We start from the raw sequence: 8,818 nt of genomic DNA, 5'->3' as shown, positions 1-8,818 counted from the left end.
CTGAAATAGTGACTCATCATTTGTTCTGTGGATTTACTTTGAAATATTTTTTCTTAAATATGGTGTTTGTTTTTTCTCTTAATATTCAGATTCTATTGTCAGAGTAGAAAGATAAAAAGAGAATGAGTGTCCAATTTTACTCCCAACTTCCATAATGCACTAAGACAGATTGATAGAATGTGCAAAGGAATTCAGGTACTTCCCTTTAAGGTCACACCAACCGAAGTGTTGTATGCAGAGGCTTCACACATACTGCATCCTTTGTAGTTTTCTGAGTTATTTCCACAGTGAGTTTTTGTTGTTTCAATGATCCAGAGTGTTCAAAATTGTAAGGAGTTTTTCTTACAGGGTTTTGTATACAACCATATAGAAAAGTTACTTTGCCGGGTAAACTTGAGTTTAGAAGGCAATGGTTTCAAGCTGGAAGCCTTGACTTTATTTCTGAGGGATTAAGTTAATATTTATTAAGCTGCTCTGAGTAAAGCATTGTTAGTGTGTACAGTATTTTTCTTCAGACATGTATTAACATGTAATGACACAGTCACAAAAATATTACTACAGAATTTATATGCTTTATGGGCAAAGTGGTTTCCTTAACGAATTAGTTCTGATATTCTTTTTCTTACATGTTAACAAATGTCATAGAATTATCTAAAATGTTGTTTTATTGTAGCCCAGCCTGGCCTCAAACTCTGTATATAACTGAGGATGACCCTGAACTGCTGATCTTCCTCCACCTCCCAAGTTCTACAATCACAGAAATGTGCCACAGCACACAGATCAATATTTTTTAAATAATTGTTAGTTAAGAATATTTAACAAGCTAATAACTCAAAATACGTATTATAGGAAAAAATCTGTAAATTTCAAGAATCAGCTATATGTATTAATTTACTTTTAAAAACTATATAACCCTTTTATTAATAGCACATTTTTATAAAAGAATTTTAAGAAGAATTAAAATATAAATATAATTATAAATATTTGCTATCGGACCACATACATACAAGAGTTTTAGAATAGTTTCATCCCACAAAAGGATCTCATTTCACAAAAGTGTTAAGAGTTAAATTAAAGCATGAAAAGTTCCCATCATAAAAACAAATAATTTTCAACAGTCTCCCTTGTCCAGAAAGAAAGGTTGTTTGGTGATATGTGTCTGGCCTTTACCATATAAATTGTCCAATGTAACACAGAAGCATAAAGTATGTTCAAATTGAGTGTGGGTAGGAAAGTCACTGTGTGTTAAGGGATGTTTTCAGTAGTATGTCAATTACCATATTACCGGAAAAATAAAACCTATAACAACAGTTCAGACTGTAAAGTAAAATTTATGCTTAAAATTTGAATGGGCCATGCCTGAAAAATTCCAAGGATGATATTACGTTTGTACTAAGAGACAAAATATGTCCCCGAGGAGTTATACACACTTGAATTTCAAAGAGCAATGGACTCTAAAATATTTAACTTTAAAAGCTAAGAGGTAAATGCACTTAGGGTTTGCCTTTGTGCTTCCCTCCTTCTCACCTCCCTTCCCCACCTCCCTTTCCCTCATGACTTTTCATGTACTGATAGACTTTTCTCTTTTGTTTATGTATACTGTGTTAACGAGCAGTACACTCAAAAAAAAAAAAAAACTACTTGACTTCAAATTCCACTCTGTGAAATAGCAGTATTGTACCTGAAGTAGTAAAACACATTTTGCTAGACTAGTGAGCAATGTCTGAATGGAAGCATAGTGCATACTAGCTCAGTGCATTTTCTTTGATGTTACTAAGGAGGACACTGAAGTAAATAATTTTCATTGTAAAATTTTGTATAAAATGATTTAAAAACACCCAACATTAAGAACTGTGAGATATTTCACCATAAAAAGGAATTCATAAAAATGCATGTGTTTAAAAGTGGAATAGATTAGGGTTACAAGAAGAGCAAAATTTGATTGGTTTTTTGTTTGTTTGGTTTTTTTTGTTTTTTTTTTTTTGTTTGTTTGTTTGGTTTTTTTTTTTTGGAGTACTTCCAAATCAGTGGGTTTTGTGGCTGGAGACTTGGAAGGCTAGGCTGGGTTAGCACTGGTTCAGCTCCTCTTCCCAGGGCAGGTACTGCCCTCTCTACTGCCAAGGGAGCATGCTCACCTGCAGTTCCTTCCGTATTAGTCACTGTAATAAAATTCCATTTTCAAAAGATTTATGTGCTGAGATCAGGTGAGGTCTTGCTATAATTTAAAATGTTCTTCATAAAGTAAGACTGCATAATTCTGTTATCACTATTTTAAAAGATGTTTTTGCTTCCTAGAAAACCTTTCTAGCAATATATTGATTTTTTTTATAAATATACTGATTACTTGTAAAATAATTTTGCTGTGTTTGATGCAAAAGAATATTGGGAGTGGCTGACTATGGCAGACATGTAAGGCAAATTCACAGCCTATTAAAGTGCACAGCATTTGCAGTTGGTATTATGACATAAATCTCTGTCTTTATTGAAAGAATACTGGCTAATATCTTCCCTGTTCAGCATGCCAGGTTGTAGGGGAGAGATTGTGTTATTTATTTATCTGTTTAAACAATCCAATGGATTTGTTTTTGTCTGTATTTTGGGAACAACTTGAAGGATTTTTTTTTCATTTTAGAAGATAGTATGTATACTCATCTTTTAAATTACTATAACATAATATATATAAATTATAACATTGAAAAGTACAAAAAGCTCTAATTATTGATGTTGTTGTTTTCCTGGTATTTAATTTTTATAAATGGTTTTGTAAGTAAATAATTGTAGTATTGCTTTTAAGTAGTTTAAAGTCATACTTAACTAAGTTCTGACTCAACATACTGCCTTAGTACAATATTCTAAAGTGAAGTACTCTGATGTGAATTTGAAACATGCCTGCATTTTCTAAGTTTCTTCATATGTCTATGTATATGCACCAGTACCCAGAAAAGCATACCAGGAGCCTGATTTCCACATTACATTGATAAAGAGCTTGGTATTTTGCCTATATGTAATTCAGTTGCCTAGGTGAAATAGAACATAAATCTCTTCAAATATCTGCCCAATCACAATTTTCAAAATGGTAACTTTTCATTTGGGATGCATGATGCCAAGTTTATCTTTAATCAGCTTTTATTACTGGATGTATAACAATGGATATTTTCCTACTTGGTCAGTAGGTTGTAGATTTAACTGGTTTTTTTTTCCCCAGTAGATTCTCACTACATTTTCAAATCTATATTTGGAAAAACCTGCAAAGTGCTCTCAGTAAGTTAGTTAGCATCTTTGGCCTTATTTATGCATAATGTTTCTTAGTTTAATTTTGACAAACTCACTGACAGGCAGTTCCTTTGTAGTGTTGTAACTTACTGTGATGTAATGAATTTTTCTAAAATGTTTATATGTTTCATTATTAAAACATAGGATATTGTGTAGCTTTGCATGAAATAAATGGCATCTCTGTGAGCTGTAGTTTTGTTGATTATTTCTGCATCTTACTTCGTCGAGGTTAGACTGTTTTGAGTAGATCTAGGCATTCTTCCTTACAATTCATTGTCAAATGTTATTAAACTTTTTTTTTTTTTTTTTTTTTTTTTTTTTGGTTTTTCGAGGCAGGGTTTCTCTGTGTAGTCCTGGCTGTCCTGGAACTCACTCTGTAGACCAGGCTGGCCTCGAACTCAGAAATCCGCCTGCCTCTGCCTCCCAAGTGCTGGGATTAAAGGCGTGCGCCACCACCGCCCGGCTGTTATTAAACTTTTAAAGATGAATAAGTAGGCACACTCCAGAATAAATAGGTATCCTCTAGTACTCTGCCTTGTGTTTATGGTGACAACAGAAGGGAGCAGAAATTTGATGCATGTTAATTACAGTGAGAACAGAGCCGCAATAGAAAGTTAACAAAGCTAACGCTGGCTGTTTAAAAAAAAAAAAAAATCAATAGAAGTGGTATGACTTTGGCCAGCCTAACTAGGAAAACAGGACAGGTTTCTTTCCTGTGTGCCAAGTAGAAATAAACAGGCTGCAGGAGTCGAACTGCTGCTAACCGGGTTTCTGAAGGTCATTCCTGGTTCCTAGGACTTTGGTTTTACAGCCACCCAAGCCAGTACTTCCTACTTCCCAGGCTCGGGAGGATACACAGTTTGAGGATGAAGGGAAAGAATAGCAAGAGGGGCGGAGGAGAGAAGACTGGCGGAGCTCTGTCACCCAGCTCTGCCCGCTGTTCTTACAGGCCCGGCCTTTGGCTCAGAGGGACTCGGTGCCTTGGGAGGGGAGGTGTCTCTGTAGCTTCTCTTGAGGTGGTGAGCACTTTTGGGCTCTTGGACAAGTGTCAGAGCTGAGTGAGTTTCTTCCAGTTCACAGCAGTAAGGACAGGAGTGCTTTCACCACTGGACATCTCCTGAGCTCTCTGGCTGTTCAGGTCTTTTGAGACTCCACTTTTCACCAGATCTGTATGCAGTTCTTGGAATCCATGTAGGCTGTTAACTTTCCTCCTCTCTCCTCCCATGTCCCTCTGTCCCCTCCCTCTCCTTTCCTACACCTCTCATCTCATCCCCTCTCCCCCTCCTGGTTCTCAGGTAGCCCAGGACTACCTTGAACTTCTTTTGTTCTTGTATGTCCTTCACTCTTTGGAGTGGTGGAATTATAGACACACACTGCCATGCCCACTTTTTCCTTTGTTTTTCATCCAAATAAAATAGGAATAGCCAATAAACCAGGACAAAGGGACATCCCAGGACAGAACAACATTGACCCATGGGGAGCCCCTTAAGGAAGTTTACACTCACAGAATGGGGGACCACTGAGATGGAAGGAGGAGGGGTCCTCTAGTTCAGCCAGTTTGGATTTCCTGAGTGTAAAACAGATCAGGGAAGTGGGGCACCTTTTGCAAGAGTTAAACTGTCTTTGGCTCACAAAGTAGTCACTTAAGGTCTCTTAATTCCAGTACATGGCCCTGCACACTCACACACATACTGTTGGCATTGAGCAGACTCTGTGGGGACAAATGAAAAACAAGAAATTCGGGAGGGAAGAGCAGGACTGTTTGGGGGAGAAACCTAAGGGGATAGAATGGGGTGAGGGACTTGAACAAAACACATCACATGTTAAAAAAAATTCTCAGTTTTTCACACTCACTTCTTACTTACTTTGACCATTCAGGGGAAAGAGGAAGGTTTCACATATGCTCAGCACAGTGCCCAGATTCCCACCAATGTGTGGTGAGAGGCACAGCATCTGAGAAGTTGTCTGCCTAAACACAGAAGCTCAGCATGGTGACATGGAGACCGAGTCAGAGGGAGCTGTCAGAGGGGAGATTGTTACAGGTGAAGGACAAGTGTGGAGCTCTGGGCGTGTGGGCTGCAACTGACATCGTTCATATCCCTCTTCCAGCAGCTACCCCCCCCCCCCATTTCTCTAGCCTTCCTCTCCCGTAGTGATCTCTACCGTCTTCAGAGCCCCCATGTTCATAGTTTTATGATGGATATTGAACATTGTGCCCAGGTGGAAGCTACTCTATATTGATGGGCCGAGTGTTTCGGGTTCTTCTTCAGGATCATGGTCATAGACTTACCATGTTTCACTGGGGAAGAAGCACTCTGGTGTCAGGTATTTTTCTCATTAATTCTCAACCTCTTCCTCTCAAGGCAGACCACTCTTAAATAAAGAAGGTGTAGAAAAAAAGTGCATTTCGGTAATCTGACTGAAAAACAAAAAAAGAAAAAGATACATAAAATATATGGTGTGTGTGTACCATCAGAAACCTTTTGAGGTTCAATCAACTATATCTCTATATTCCTTTCTTTTTCTCCCCTAACTAGATTTGCACACTCACATGAAATCCTTTATTCAGTATAGATTACTTGGACAAACGCTTTATAATAATATTGTTACCAGTCAGTTGAATGAAGTCTGTGATGATCAGTTTTGACTGTCAACTGATGGGAGTTAGTATCAACAACAAAGCATATTTCAATGTATTTGTGAGGTAATTCCATGAAGGAAAGGCCCACTCTGAATATGGACATCACCATCCCTTGGGTAATGTGGGAAAGCTTTCCTATTAGCCTGGTGACTGGAGCTAAATCTCTGGGATCCATGTAAGGTAGAATAATAAAACCAACTACATATCCTTGTCCTCTGATCTCTACACACACCCTAAGACATAGGCACCCATACGCATAATACATATACACATATGTACACAATAAATAAATAACAACAAAAACAGCCCAACCAACCACCAACAATGAACAATGAAGGGCCCTCTAACAAGTCTGAGCATGGTGAACACAGGCCCAAACATGGCAAACATGATACTGACAGGTTTTTCGCTATTACCCCTTTCCCTCTGTCTTGCTAAAAACTGTTAGATCACATTCCTAAAGCTAGCTCCCAGGGTCTGTACCCTTATTGGGCCACTGATTCATTCCTGAAACAAAACACTAAGCTTCAACAATGAAAGTTGCTTATTTGGTTAAAATGTCAAATCATGACTTATCAGCTCATCGTGGCAGACTCCCCACTTTTCTCCTTAAAAACCCACTCCAGAAAAAACAAAACAACAAAAATCAACCACCACCACCAACAAAAAACCCTGCTTGCTGCTGCTGCTGCTGCTGCCGGTGGTGGTGGTGGTGGTGGTGGTGGTGGTGGTGGTGGTGGTGGTGGTGGTGCTGCTGCTGCTGCTGCTGCTGCTGCTGGTGGTGGTGGTGGTGCTGCTGCTGCTAGTGCTTGCTGTCTGCACTGACTTGGGGTGTGGGTGACCTTCTTTACAAACAATGAACTATCCACATCAGACATGGGAAAATGGGAAATGGGATGGGATGGGGCTGAACAAGACACGAGGCCTCATCTTGACAGTTCTGTGCAGCAGACCCATCCATAGGATGATGATGCTCACAACTTAAGAATCTCAGTTGAATAAAAAGGAAACTGAATGGAGCACCAGCATCCATCACTCTGCCCATTAACAGTGGATGCAATGTACCCAGCCTGCCCCATGTTCGTGCTGCCATGCCTTCTCGCCATGATGGACTGTATTGATGGAACTGTAAGCCAAAATAAAGTATTTTAAAAGTTGTTTTTGCCAGGTATTTTTTTTTTAAAGCAATGAGAACAGAAACAAATACAAAGTCCATTCTCTCTAACATGACAGAAGTTCTGAGTGGCTAAAAAGCAGCCTTTCCAGTGCTTACAGTCCTGGGACCTTGAGACCTCGAGGCTTAGGGATTGGGTTGGCATCCCCTAGAGGGTTTAGAACCAGTACCTAGAGGTCTACTACTCCACTTTTGAAGCCAAAGCCCATAAGATTGGAGGTTTAGTTCTATGAGCTTTAACCATCAGCTGCCTTGGAACTTGACAGCTATTAATCCTTGGGTTCCAGCTTCATAGCAAAAAGTGTAGCCTTTAGGTGCTCTTGAATGAGCCTCAAGTGTTGGAAGCCTCCAATCTTCAGATCCTATAGTAACTAGTATTATGGCTCTTGAGTTTAGGGCACTAAGACCCTCAACCCTTGATAGTGGCTAGTGTTCCAGGTCTTAGGCCTAGCTTACCTGAGACCTAAGTCTTAAAGGTTGCTAACCTGTTAGAACGGAAGAGGACCACAGTTTCTTAGCTTCATCTCTTCACAGATTTGACTTTCTCTGCCACCTCTGACTTCTGCTCCTGGGTGTGCTTTATATCTCTTTATACACCTTCTTGCTACTGTTTTTTTGCTGCAGCTTGTCTTTGTTGTTGCTACTCTTCTGCCTTCTGCCCTGGTGTAATCTTCTTCTCTAGTGATAAAGATCAAATGTAAATGAGAAAAATGTGAAGCCTGGCCTCTTATATGGCTTAATGTTACAGCAGCAAAGAAGGATGTCTTCGAGATTTGAAACCTGAGCCCAACAGTCTTCTTACCCAGTGAGGAAGTTGGTATGCTGACAGTGTTTGCACCAATATGACTTAAGGACTATGCCTTTACCAGTCCTAGTGCCCCCTGCCTGATGTTTATGAACATGGCTACTATACAGTTTATCAAGGCTGTGGTAGCAGAACATTGATACAAAGACCAGTCATGACTGGGATAGGGTTTTTTGGAAGCAGAGCTGCACTGTGTAGCAAACAACAGATCCTGTAGTATAGGTTTCTCAAGGCATTCTTAAGAGTATCTAAAGCAGCCTGGCTTGCAGGCGATACCCAATTGGCTGTAGGGGTGGTGAATTTCCACTCACAGTAGCTGGAGGTTCAGCAAAGGGCCTAACAAGTGGCAAATGAGAATCAGAACACCTTGGCCCTCATCAGTTTGCTTAAAGGAGAAAAAAAATTAAATGGGAGCTTCCAATAAAAGTATTATTAAAAAGTTAATATTTTGCAACTATTTAACAGTGGTTTATTCTTAACCAGATACCTTGTGGAAGAGTTGGATTATTTTATTTGCCTGAACAAAAACTTTCCAGCCACATTTATTACTTCATTTTAAAGCACCATCTTTATTTTTACATATCATAAACTGATTTTTTCTTTTATAATGCCTGAAGTTTAAGAACACTTTCTCAGATAACTCCTTTTTTATGTAGCTAAATAAAAAAAAAAAATCTACTCTTACAATTATCACATAGTTTTTGAAAAATTAGAAGCCAGTCATGAGTGATGTCAGATTTTTTTCCTTCTTTTTAAATGTCAGAAGTTATTAATGGAATTATCAACATTGAGAGTTCAGGGAAGATGAAAGCTGTAAGTCTTGCCATTTCTTTGACAGTTTGTTGACAGAGAATGCAATAGAAGCCTAGGACATAAAACCTTATTCAAGGTCCTATGGCAGGTGAATGGCTGAGTCAGGAGGATC

The 8,818-nt window shown here is 39.0% G+C and overlaps 1 protein-coding gene across 1 annotated transcript in view; it reads left to right on the top strand.

Moving 5' to 3' along the window:
- The window catches only part of Lmbrd2 (LMBR1 domain containing 2), a 55,075-nt gene extending 53,380 nt beyond the window's left edge, over window positions 1-1,695 (top strand). The window contains exon 18 of the mRNA XM_034523427.2: window positions 1-1,695. This exon is cut by the window's left edge and continues 2,179 nt beyond it. The gene's annotated coding sequence lies outside the window, so the exon portion shown is untranslated.
- The last annotated feature ends 7,123 nt before the right edge of the window (window positions 1,696-8,818 follow it).

The sequence above is a fragment of the Arvicanthis niloticus genome, chromosome 19 (genome assembly GCF_011762505.2).
Source record: "Arvicanthis niloticus isolate mArvNil1 chromosome 19, mArvNil1.pat.X, whole genome shotgun sequence".
Taxonomy (NCBI): Eukaryota; Metazoa; Chordata; class Mammalia; order Rodentia; family Muridae; genus Arvicanthis; species Arvicanthis niloticus.
This window is presented reverse-complemented; position numbering and strand designations above follow the sequence as displayed.